Source organism: Schistocerca serialis, chromosome 3 (genome assembly GCF_023864345.2).
Source record: "Schistocerca serialis cubense isolate TAMUIC-IGC-003099 chromosome 3, iqSchSeri2.2, whole genome shotgun sequence".
Lineage (NCBI taxonomy): Eukaryota > Metazoa > Arthropoda > Insecta > Orthoptera > Acrididae > Schistocerca > Schistocerca serialis.
This window is the reverse complement of record NC_064640.1, coordinates 230,964,671-230,977,956: the sequence shown is the minus strand read 5'-3', so window position 1 is coordinate 230,977,956 and position 13,286 is coordinate 230,964,671. Positions and strand designations below refer to the sequence as shown.

The 13,286-nt window shown below is 43.1% G+C and overlaps 1 pseudogene; it reads left to right on the top strand.

Annotated features, from left to right (window-relative positions):
• Positions 1 to 317: 317 nt before the first annotated feature.
• Positions 318 to 435, top strand: LOC126471738 (5S ribosomal RNA; annotated as a pseudogene).
• The last annotated feature ends 12,851 nt before the right edge of the window (positions 436 to 13,286 follow it).

Genomic DNA, 13,286 nt, shown 5'->3' with positions numbered 1-13,286 from the left:
AGAGCGTTCCTCCATCAGTCACTGAATTACACTTATATTCCGTGAACTGTGGAGGACAACAAAAATTATGTTGTATCAGGAATGTTATTGTTATTGACTGACTGCAATTGGTTTGAGAAAAGTCAACATTATTCCCCTCTCACATGGCAATTCTTTCTCCCTTATGACTGGGATTTCAGCAGAATCAAAAGAGAACTTAGAAACTACGACAGGTTCTATACGATACAGGAACTAGCAATGCTCGTCATAAATTCCAGCGAAGTTCAAAAATTTATTGTGGCAGAAATTTTTAATTATTGCTTATTATTAAAGCCACTGGCAACGGCCTTACCACAGTGCATACACTGGTTCCCGTCAGATCACCGAAGACAAGCGCTGCCGGGCGTGGACGACACTTTAATGGGTGACCATCCGGGCTGCCATGCGCTGTTGCCAATTTTTGGAGTGCACTCAACCTCGTAATGCCAATTGAGGAGCTACTCGACCGAATAGTAGCGGCTCCGGACAAAGAAAACCATCATAACGACAGGGAGAGCGATGTGCTGACCACACACCCCTCCTATCCTCATCCTCAGCTGAGGTTGACACGGCGGTCGGATGGTCCCGATGGGCAACTTGTGGCCTGAAGACGGAGTGCTTTTTTTAAATTAAAACCACTGCTGAATGCGTTTATTAAGAGAAAAACAGTATCTACTATAGGAAATCCTGCTACTTACTAAAAGGTCCTCAGCATCGAAGTTTAAACTTTTTTGTGCGCACAATTTTTTTTTCACAGTGTGAAACGAACGCTGATATTCATGAATATTATGTATTACTGATAATTTTGATTTTTGGAGAGAAAAGAAAAATGATTTAAGTGTAATTACGTTTTTATTACCTTCCTTGAAACTAGTTCGAAATGACTATGGACCTTTCAGCATGTGGTGATCCATTTCGCAAATCAGTGCTGTTATCATGTCCAATAGCTTTCCATGCAGTGATTCCAGGAACTGGAGAAGAAAGGGCCTCGAAAATCGCTGCTTCCTCTGACTTTTCACTGCGTCGTTTGCGGACACGTTGACTTCGATCTCACCATCGTAAACATAATCGAGAATCATCGCCGAACACAATAGAATGCTACTAAACCTTCAAGTTTACACTGATTCTGCAGCGTGGAAGTCTCTTTCATCTGTGGTGTGGGGTCAATGGTAAGCGACACAGGGTAAATCTAGATCTCAACCCAGCAGCTTCTAGTAATCTGCTGCCGTCGGTTCGTTGTAACACTGCGCCTGTTTTTCAGCTGTTGTCATCTGTCTGTTCGTCAGAGCAAGTCGAACACTCCTACGATTTTCTAGCGCTGTAGCCCTTCTGGCAGGATCTCTGTCTACTCTTCTTGACATGGCGTTGTCGTGAGACCATCTTATCACTAATCGTCTTGCAGCCATTGTACTACAGCATGATACTACCATGCTTTTGATGCTAATGGTTTAACCTTTCTCAGAGTCTGACAGATGGCGATAAGCTTCACGTGCACGTTCTGTGGTCATGCTGTGTTACGATCCCCACCTGAAAAGTTCCAGCAACATTAGACACACTTATGCACTCACTCCATTCTTCATTTGTAGGACTGATTTCTTCTGTAAAATAAGCTCGCATTGGGATGAAATTTCCATCAATGTCTCCCAGAGGCATGAAGTACTGGTGTGTCAGTTTGGTAGCGGCCAGTCAAGGTGTTTGTGGTGTAACACTTTCCAGTTCCGTAAGGGTAATTTTTTATCGAGAATCTGGAGGGGATTCTCTGTGGACAGAATCGCGTGTTCACGTCAGAAGATTCCAGGTTGGAATCCTGGTATGGTCGCCACATGAGTGGTAGCAATATTATGTTGGTACGGGGTCTTCACATGAACGGTTGCTGCGCCTGCCCTGAGATTAAACTGCACCCTCAAATCTGTGATATTTACTATATTTGTTGCTAGAACCACCTGAGATCGCTCAGTTTGGATCTACACATGCCAAATACACTTTCCAGACATACCTTGCAGAAATTTTAGCCCAGAAACGAAAGGCTTGCCCCCAATAAAAAATGTGGAATGATCATTAATAAATTATTTAATTATGCAACAGATTATATGAATGTTAATCTGCATATATAGTTACGTGTATATAGGACACTCAGAGAACCTTGCATGTTTATGACGCCACTTTCACCAGTCCTTACATACTTGTAACTATTGGCGCAGATTAACATCCGCATTATCAGTTGCGTATTTAAATAATTTATTAATGACCATTTCATATTTTCCATCGGGGCAAGCCTCTGGTTTCTGGGCCGAAATCTCTGCAGGGTATGTGTGGAAAGTGATTTTGGCATGTGCAGATCGAAAGTGAGCGATCTAAGGCGGTCCTGGCAACAAATATAGTAAATATCACAGATTTAAGTGTGCAGTTTAATCTCCGGGCAGGTACAGTAACCTTTCATGTGGCGATCCCGTATCAGGATAATATTGCCAACTTGCGCAAGCTACACATACTCTGCTACGCTAGCAAACAGTTCCTGCGTTTAGTGCATGTCTGAGTAATTAAGGGGCATCCCACAGTTCTCCACCCAACAGCAATCTTCGAAAAACCCACATCAATAAATCTGCCTTCATTCGGCTCTAAAGCAGAGGACCGCAATCGGTTTTGGGACTGCTGCAAAATGCTAGTTCAGTGTCTACCTTGCTTGTGATACTAGCTGTCTTCAACAATTCATCCATCCGCCTGTAGCAGCCGAGGATAGTCTCTGAACTCATGTGACAGGCATTATTCGAGCTGTCATGAGACTCGCTAAGCAGCCGGCTGCACCTAATGTGCTCATTGTAGACACCGCCATAGTCTCCACATTTCGGGCAAGTGGACATTGACCTTCCTTCCCGACATGCATATCGGCTGTTTCCGTGAGGAGTCTCCATTACCAACCTAATGAAGGTACTCCAAAGGACCAACAAGCCAACCCTCTGTCCACCTTTCGAGGAGATCGGCCAACTTCCCAACAGGTGAGGCGTCCATTGTTGGTAGTGATGGGACTAACGACTGTTTTTAACAATCGATTGGCCAGCCGACGGTGTTTTCGTTCAGCCGGTTTTCTCAGTCGAATGAAAGAACCGAACGAAACAAGTCTCAGCGACCATGTCAGCTATACGAATTTTTTCACTCACCGTGTTTGAGTGGTATAATTCAGAGTGAGATAACTGACGAAACACGTCTCCGTCGGTTGCGGCCGTTATATGAATGTTTTCACTTTACTTTTTCAGGCTTTTCAGCTATACATGATACATGACTAGGGGTGACAACTTCTTAGAGATAAAATAGTGTCTTATTTCAAGGAGTTGTGAATAAAAAGTATATTTCTAAAAATATAGTACATTCAAAATGTATGGATTTACTTAATGAAATGCGAATATTCGTACTTGTGACATTAAATATCAATTTTTGGTTGCTTTTAATAGTTTAATATCTGGTACTGCACTGTAAATTTGTGTATATACAAATGAAAAATCACTTTTTAACACGTTTTTATTAGGTCGGTTTTGCTGACCGCGGTGGCCGAGCGGTTCTAGGCGCTTCCGTCCGGAACCGCGCAACTGCTATGGTCGCAGGTTCGAATCCTGCCTTGGGTATGGATGTGTGTGACGTCCTCAGGTTAGTTAGGTTTAAGTAGTTCTAAGTTCTAGGAGATGATGACCTCAGGTGTTAAGTCACATAGTGCTCAGAGCCATTTGAACCATTTTATTAGGTCGGTTTCTTGTCTGCTTTTTTGGTACAAATTTTGCAATTCATTTTAAACTAGTGTCCCGATAAGCTATAGACTTGTAATTTTCAACATAGCTCAGAACTGGATGATACTGTAATATTAACTCGCTTTCGAGTCTGGTTTGTGGTGGAGGGTACTTTGTTTTTCGGTCTGTCTGTCTGTCTGTTCGGTGCTAATTTTGTAATTGATTTTAAACCAACTTCCTAATAAACTTAAGACTTGAAACTTTCAGCTTAACTCAGAGCTGGATAACAATGCAGTGTTAAACCGCTTTCTTTTCTGGTGTGTGGCGAAGAGTAGCTACTTGGTGTAAGAACTGAATGACACTGGAATATCAGTTCGCTTTCGGGTCTGGTGTGTAGCGGAGGGTTCTTTGTTTTTCTGTCGGTCTGTCTGTTCGGTACAAATTTTACAGCTGATTTTAAACTAATTTCCCGATAAGCTATAGACCTGAAACTTTCCTCTTAGCTTAGAACTGGATGACAATGCAATATTAACCCGCTTTCTTTTCCTGGTGAGTGACTGAGTGTAGGCACTTGGTGTACCACTGCTGTTTCCCTGTTTTATTGTTCCAGTCGCGTTATTCACTTAAGAATGATTGCTGCTAAGCTTCACTGTCAGCTCAATTCTCTCTAGTTTCTACATTCACGGCCCACTCGCGAGACATGCCTATGAGGAACCAACATATTTGGTTGACTGATTTGAGAAGAAACTGAAATAAAGCTGAAGTTTACCACATGTCCTGTTGTAACCGCATCAAAATGCACGAATTCAGCTGAAAAATTTCACAAACATAATACTAAAAAGCAGCAAATAACTATTTAAATAAAAACTTTTTAATGTCAGACGGTTTTAAAACAGACGAATGAATATTAAATAATCTCTCCTAGCCCCATACAGATTCCTAACGCCATAGAGATAGTCCTGAAAATCAGTGCTTGTGAATTTTTAATTGTTATGACACTACCTGTAAAACTTAAAACGGGGGGCGTACGTATATAGCTGATGACGTTTTCTGTACGAAATATTTAGCTTCCACACAAATAAATGGCTGATTGCTCAAATGATTTTGTATTTGTGGACATCATCACACATTGCCTGTAAAACGAAATGCAAACTGTCGCTAAAACGAGGTAAAGTTCCTTTCTTCTTCATATATCCTTAAGGGAACCATCGCACTCATCTTGGACCCCAAATAGGGCTGCGTTACGTACGGATTCCCACGGATTGGTCCTAGTTTGAAGGCGTACAGAGACATTCTGGGGGGATTTTTATACAACTCTCCGGGCTAAGCCTGGACCTTTTTTCGTGCCTGTGGAAATTCGTTAGACTGGAAATAGAGTGCAATAAACATTAGTTAAAGTTCATTAAAGGAGGCCGTAACTACACTCCTGGAAATGGAAAAAAGAACACATTGACACCGGTGTGTCAGACCCACCATACTTGCTCCGGACACTGCGAGAGGGCTGTACAAGCAATGATCACACGCACGGCACAGCGGACACACCAGGAACCGCGGTGTTGGCCGTCGAATGGCGCTAGCTGCGCAGCATTTGTGCACCGCCGCCGTCAGTGTCAGCCAGTTTGCCGTGGCATACGGAGCTCCATCGCAGTCTTTAACACTGGTAGCATGCCGCGACAGCGTGGACGTGAACCGTATGTGCAGTTGACGGACTTTGAGCGAGGGCGTATAGTGGGCATGCGGGAGGCCGGGTGGACGTACCGCCGAATTGCTCAACACGTGGGGCGTGAGGTCTCCACAGTACATCGATGTTGTCGCCAGTGGTCGGCGGAAGGTGCACGTGCCCGTCGACCTGGGACCGGACCGCAGCGACGCACGGATGCACGCCAAGACCGTAGGATCCTACGCAGTGCCGTAGGGGACCGCACCGCCACTTCCCAGCAAATTAGGGACACTGTTGCTCCTGGGGTATCGGTGAGGACCATTCGCAACCGTCTCCATGAAGCTGGGCTACGGTCCCGCACACCGTTAGGCCGTCTTCCGCTCACGCCCCAACATCGTGCAGCCCGCCTCCAGTGGTGTCGCGACAGGCGTGAATGGAGGGACGAATGGAGACGTGTCGTCTTCAGCGATGAGGGTCGCTTCTGCCTTGGTGCCAATGATGGTCGTATGCGTGTTTGGCACCGTGCAGGTGAGCGCCACAATCAGGACTGCATACGACCGAGGCACACAGGGCCAACACCCGGCATCATGGTGTGGGGAGCGATCTCCTACACTGGCCGTACACCACTGGTGATCGTCGAGGGGACACTGAATAGTGCACGGTACATCCAAACCGTCATCGAACCCATCGTTCTACCATTCCTAGACCGGCAAGGGAACTTGCTGTTCCAACAGGACAATGCACGTCCGCATGTATCCCGTGCCACCCAACGTGCTCTAGAAGGTGTAAGTCAACTACCCTGGCCAGCAAGATCTCCGGATCTGTCCCCCATTGAGCATGTTTGGGACTGGATGAAGCGTCGTCTCACGCGGTCTGCACGTCCAGCACGAACGCTGGTCCAACTGAGGCGCCAGGTGGAAATGGCATGGCAAGCCGTTCCACAGGACTACATCCAGCATCTCTACGATCGACTCCATGGGAGAATAGCAGCCTGCATTGCTGCGAAAGGTGGATATACACTGTACTAGTGCCGACATTGTGCATGCTCTGTTGCCTGTGTCTATGTGCCTGTGGTTCTGTCAGTGTGATCATGTGATGTATCTGACCCCAGGAATGTGTCAATAAAGTTTCCCCTTCCTGGGACAATGAATTCACGGTGTTCTTATTTCAATTTCCAGGAGTGTATATATAATTTCCTCGTCTTAGTCTACTAAGGGGGCAAACACGGTTAGCTACTCTCCTATGCACATACAGTATGTTCCAAAATTTTATCTAAAACTTTGGTGACGTGTATTCTTGAAATGGGAATAGGTGGAAATGTGATGTACTCACACACATCTGAATCTGTTTTTCCTTAGTTCCCATATTAATTATTGCCTGACCACCCTCCATCAGTTGGCAAAGTGTGTGGGATGGTTTGTACAGACCAGATCTGATACCCGGATGCTGCGGAACCCCATTGTATTTTTTTATTCGGGTGGGACTTGCACGAACTGTGAGCTCGCATCAGAGCAGAAATAGTACACTCTAATGACGACATGCTAGGTCGGACATGGAACTGGAAAATCACTTAGATAACCTGTGTTCTACAGACGACCCACGCATTTAAGGGGCCATCCGTTTCCCCCGTCCCCCATTTTATCGTGACAGTTATGATTTTTGTAGCTCTTTCTCGAATTTTTCGTGGGTAATTCGGGAGACCCATCTGTCTCCGGCTTAACAATTATGAAACGATTTATCCCGAATTGTATGTTCATTTCACCCGTATCGGTAAGATGTTACTGAAACGGTATTTTCCCAAATAAGTAATGTATGGAGCAATGACAAAACACAGTTTGTTGTAGAAACTACGAAAGCAATGTTAGTGACTAGAGTGAATTATTTTGAAACTTGAGTTAAATGTTTTCATAAGACTGTTGAAGAATACAGACATACTGAAGAAAATTTACAGTACTGATAAACACTGTATGTCTGCTCACACTACTTCGTCTTAGAAGATATAATGAAATATAAATTAATATAGTTTTTATAACGAATTAAAGTTATAGGTTGCATTCATTAGGTTCAATTCAGACGTCTTTTGTAATATTAAAATTTTTTAATGAGTCCCGAATTTGGCTCTAGGAAATATGTCAGCTTAACACACTGAACTCTGTTAATCGGCTACTGGAACCTTTGGTGCATATAAACATTACGCAACAAACAGCGCTTTTCTATGTATCCCCATTTCTAAAATATATGTGATCAAAGTTGCAAAGAAAAATTTGGAACACCTTACTTCTTTATTGAGACAGTGAGAAGCCACCGATAATGGGCTACCGCATACACAGCGACGCCGCCTTACCCACCAGACAACTGTAGGTCTTAAATGTCATTTGCCTTCTGCTCATTGATCTGTATAAAACTAATTTCATTTACGTTCATTTTCCATACTGCAGATTATTACTACCTCTGAATATGAACGTTTCTATAATGCGCTTTCCCAACTCCTTGTTAGTCTCACGTGTAATTTGTATCTGCTGATCGGTGGGAAGCCTGCTCCCGCTGGCAGTGTCAGCACTGAAACGCAAACGAGGGAACATTCCCCCTCTCATGTCCCCGCCCCCTGCGGAACATCGTGGCCATTGACCAGCTTATCGTCTACAGACTGTTTGTGTCCGGGAAAATAATCCGATTCGACCCACATGTTAGGGATTTTTGAAGTTTTTGTCTGGGGTCGGCAATTTAAGTGATGACAGTCTTGCCCCAAAGATACATCAGGTTAATTATTTAACAATTTAATCCACAACAGTACATGAAACAGTTTTAAATTATGAAAAGAGAAATTACTCCACTCAGTTCATAATGTAATGGACATGTATACTGCGTATGTTAACTTCGGCTTACCCCTGGGATATGTTTCACTTAGGACCACGCTCTGTCAGTATAATGTAGCACTTCTTCAATTCAGCTAATTAAAGTATTGCAGGCTGGTTTCACTCATAAGAATGAATGGGTAGCTCAATCAGCTAAAACACTAAAGAACGGTTTCAATTAAAAGGATGTGTACATGGTTCGACCGAAAGAAAAACTACCAATTGTTTTCACTTGAAAAGAAAGAATGAATAAATCAGTCAATATGCAAATCTACAACGGTGTCCAATCTTTTAATTCGACTGCTTTCACTAAAAAAAATAAATGGATAATAATCCAACCGAAAGGTAAAACTACAGCCGACTAACGCAACTGTTTTTATTCAGTTGCTCCCGCATACTAATTTCGTTCAAAAGAGTGGATGAGTATTCCAGCCAGCTAAACGACTATTTTCATTCGGTTGCTCCCCCAGACTGATTTCACTCGAAACGATGAATGAGTATTCCAACCGACTGAACCGATTGTTTTCATTCGGTTTCTCCCACAGAGAAATGCCACTCACAAGAATGAATGAATCATTCAACCGATGTGTATAACTACAACCGAATGAGGCGATTGTTTTCCAATCCATTTTCAAGCCATAAGAGGACAGCCGTGGGCCGAGCACGAACTTTTGTTTAGTTTTATGCAACAATTGTAGATATTTTAAGTTCTACACAATTAAATGCTGTATAATATATTAAAGCTATTTGGAAGATATCGTTCATTTTTAAGTTACTAAGGATGGGGAAGGAAATCGACCGTGCGCTTTCGAAGAAAACATCCCGGCATTTCACTGGAGTGATTTAGGTAAATCACGAAAAAGCTAAATTGGGATGACAGGATGCGGGTCTAACCGTCATCCTCCCGATCGTGAGTCCAGTGTGCTAACCACTGCGTCACCTCGCTCGTTTCCATGCTTCGTCGTTCTGCGCCATCTTGTACCTTGGAAAAGAAGGTCGTTTATCACGGACCATGTGATACTTGCAAATGATCTGAGTTTCTTTAATGTCTTAACAGTTTTATCTCTCTAGAAAATGAAAATCTGTGTTACTGTCCAAAAGCTTATACACTCTAAGACAAAATAGCGACACACCACGAAGGAATTATCCGAATGGGAAAATCGATAGATGTGAAGTACATGTACAGACAAGCAAATGATGGCAGTTTCAGAAAAACTGGATGATTTATTCAAGAGAAAGAGCTTCACAAAATGAGCAAGACAATAACGCATTGGTCCACCTATGGCTCTGTATAAGCAGTCATTCGGTTTGGCATTACAGAAAGAGTTGTCGGATGTCCTCTTGAGGGATATCGTGCCAAATTCTGTCCGACTGGCGCATTAGATGGTCAGAATCTCGAGCTGGTTGGTGGGACTGCCCATATGGCCCAGGTATGATTTGGCAAACACGAAGACAAGCTATAGAAACTCTCGCCGTGCGCGGACGGGCATTATCTTGCTGAAATGTGCGGGCTTTCGTAAAAGGAAAAGGCGTGGGTGGCGGCCCTCAACTACGTACCCTCCGACTCAGTGTTGTAATATTAAAATTTTTGGCTGGTTTCGTTGTCTAGGGGCTGGGATACGTAGTTGCCGCATTACAGGTCAAATACTCCTGAGTCTACAGTAGACGATAACAATACACATATGAATCGAATGGTCGAAGGTTTCTATCACTCGGCAATTGCGAATTATGAATATAACATATAAATTTATAAATGAAAGATTGCAATTAAATAAAATCTGCAGGTACTATCTTAACGACTTTAAATGATGAGTACCATAGTAGAAGTACTTCTGAGAATGCAGTTTATTTCTGCAAAACACTTATTGGTGTCGGTGGTCCAGCAATTAAATAAATTATTAGTTGAATAACAGGGAAACAATAGATTCCTACTTCACGTAATTAGTTAGGAACAACAACATAGCTAGCGAGATATTCACTTCCAATCGCGTACTACATCTTCACTGTAGAAACCACGGAAATCTCACAAGTTCAGAAGTCGGCACTCCGAAGTATTTCTATCTCTCGCGACCACGCGCAAACCGCTCCACTCTCTAAGTCCTTCCGCCGACTCCGCATCCGTCGCGCCGTCGCGTCCAGCACTTCCCGTGTCGTGTGTCGTACCCTCCAGAACTCCCCACCCGAACTCCCTTCCATCCAGTCTCCTCATTCACGAGCGCTGTGATTGGCTAGAGCGTTCGCGCCATGTCTTTATGCCAACGCACCCACACAAACACAATGAAACACATTCGAAGTAATGGATTTACAGTTAAATAACTTGAAATTATATAAATGTTCCTACAGCTGGACGGTAAACACGCTATAACACACATTATTAGATACATAAACAAATTAAATAAACATATATCAAAGAAATAGAACAAAAGGTAGGCCAGTAGCATAATGTCTCTGTGCTTCCTATAACACAGTAAATATTTGACCAATTTCTTCGTGAATAGTATATATCGGATAGAAACAAAGACATAGACGAAGAAATATATTTATAAGCATGCTGCTACCGTTTTTTCGTGTTTATGGCCTGACGCAGTCGATAGTAATTGGCCACTTTGACCTCCAATAACTCATGTACTATTCAAGTTACATGTCTGTAATTTATCCCAATTTTGGTTTACACTAATAGCTTTCTAAAGACACGTAGATCGACAAAATCGGATGACGCGTTTATATTTTGGAAATTCGTTGCTGGGTGTTACTTGTATAATTTACCATCAGATACTAAACTTTAAACTAATAAATATATTGAAAATCTGAGTACATCATCAGAATCGTCCTGCAAATAATAGTAACGTGCATGTTTCTTTTTTAGTTATCATGATTAATCTGGATACTATTAATGTCTATACGAAATGAGAAGTGTCTGCCATTAAGGTTTCACAAAGTCCGCCACCTTTGACACTCCCGGCGTGTCTCTCAACTTCGAACATATAATATTTCCAGGGTGCCACAACTCGTCCGTTACCTCACAAATGTAAGCCCAGGATGGCTTACCATGAAGGGCAACTAAACGGGCCGTACAGTACCGTCGTCGTACTGCCGTGCCGCGGATGGCAACCAAACGGATCCTACTGTGAAAAGAAGTGACACCCCAGACCAGCACTCCTGGCTATCGGACCGTATGGCGGGAAACAGTCAGGTTGTCACCACTCTGTAGTGCATCTTCAGACACGTTTTCGCTGGTCATCACTAAAGACAGTTCTACTCCAGTCAATGTCTCTTAGACATATCAAAGAAATAGAACAAAAGGTAGGCCAGTAGCATAATGTCTCTGTGCTTCCTATAACACAGTAAATATTTGACCAATTTCTTCGTCTGGAGAAGTCCTGGCCGGCGGTGAGATACTAACTTGAGTGCAGACTGCAATAGGGCCCGACAACCAGGAGTGATGGTCTGGAGTGCCATTTCATTTCATAGAATCTTTGGTCGGCATCCACGGCACCCTTACAGCACAGCGGTAAGTCGATGATATTCTACGCCCCGTTTTGTTCCCCTTCATGATAAGCCACCTGGGACCTACATTTCAACACGATAACACTCGCCTGCACACAGCGGAAGTTTCTACTACTTGTCTTCGTGCTTTCCAAACCCTTCCTTGGCGAGGAAGGTCGCCGGATTTCTCCGCAACTGAGAATGTTTGAAGTGTTATGGGCAGAAATCTCCAGACAGCTCCGGATTTTGACGATCTAACGCGCCAGTTAACAGAATTTGGCACGGTATCCCACAGGAGGATATCCAACAACTCTGTCAATCAATGTCAAACCGAATAGCTGCTTGCATAAGGACCAGAGGTGGACCAAGCGCGTGAATGACTAGCTCATTTTCTGAAACTATTTCTCTTGAATATATCATCTATTTTTTTGAAATTGTAATCATTTGTTTGTCTCTACATGTACAGTCGTGGACAAAACGAGCGAGACTCCTCGCCTTTTCGTTATGCTGATCCGCACAGCTTTAAAGTCTGCTACACAGCATAACAGGCAAAGTGATGAAGTGCTGGTTCAAATGGCTCTGAGCACTATGGGACTTAACATCTATGGTCATCAGTCCCCTAGAACTTAGAACTACTTAAACCTAACTAACCTAAGGACATCACACAACACCCAGCCATCACGAGGCAGAGAAAATCCCTGACCCCGCCGGGAATCGAACCCGGGAACCCGGGCGTGGGAAGCGAGAACGGATGAAGTGCTACCAACATACTATACACAGGCGTGAAATTGACAGACTATCCGAACTTTGTCAGACTGTTTTCAGTCATGTGTATGACTATGCTGGTTAGTGTGTTAAACACAACACGTAAATATAAGATGTAAATGAAAGAAGAAACGCTAGTTAGTATGAACTGTACTTATAAAAATGAATTTCAGTTTATCGAGACAACATAACTGTTTAAGTAAGACAAAGTACCCCAGATCGTTAAGAATTAGCAAAATATTAAGCGTATTCGGCTGCGAAACGGTCTGTGTCAACGTTCAGACCAGTCATACTGGATTACCGTTGTTGACCTCACATGAAAATGTTCAAATTTAGCAATGCATGAAGTTTCATAACGAAATTCAGTCAAAAATCATTCAGTGCCACACATAATTCAATTCAGTTACTGACAGAAGCGGAAAAAGTAATCAGTAAGAAGTATGAAATTCTACAAAATCTTCATATTTACATCCACAGGACGCCCGTACAGAATAAAGGTAGTAACAAAACGTATTGGGGCGCGAGAATTTCTTAAAATTGGTTTACTGCCAGTCTATCTGCCTCCATCGAGATTAGAACCGAAAACAAACCAGACCTCCCTTGCAGTAGCAAACACCTTTCATTACACTAGCAGACAACCCAGGCAAACAGTCCTTTATTATTACCCCAGACTTGAATAAGCCGGCAATTTTGCAATGAAAATGGCAGAATGATCTGCAGTTTCCGTTGCACAGAGCTGTCTGGACTCAAAAACAAGAATTTTCTACCTTTATGACACCGGTT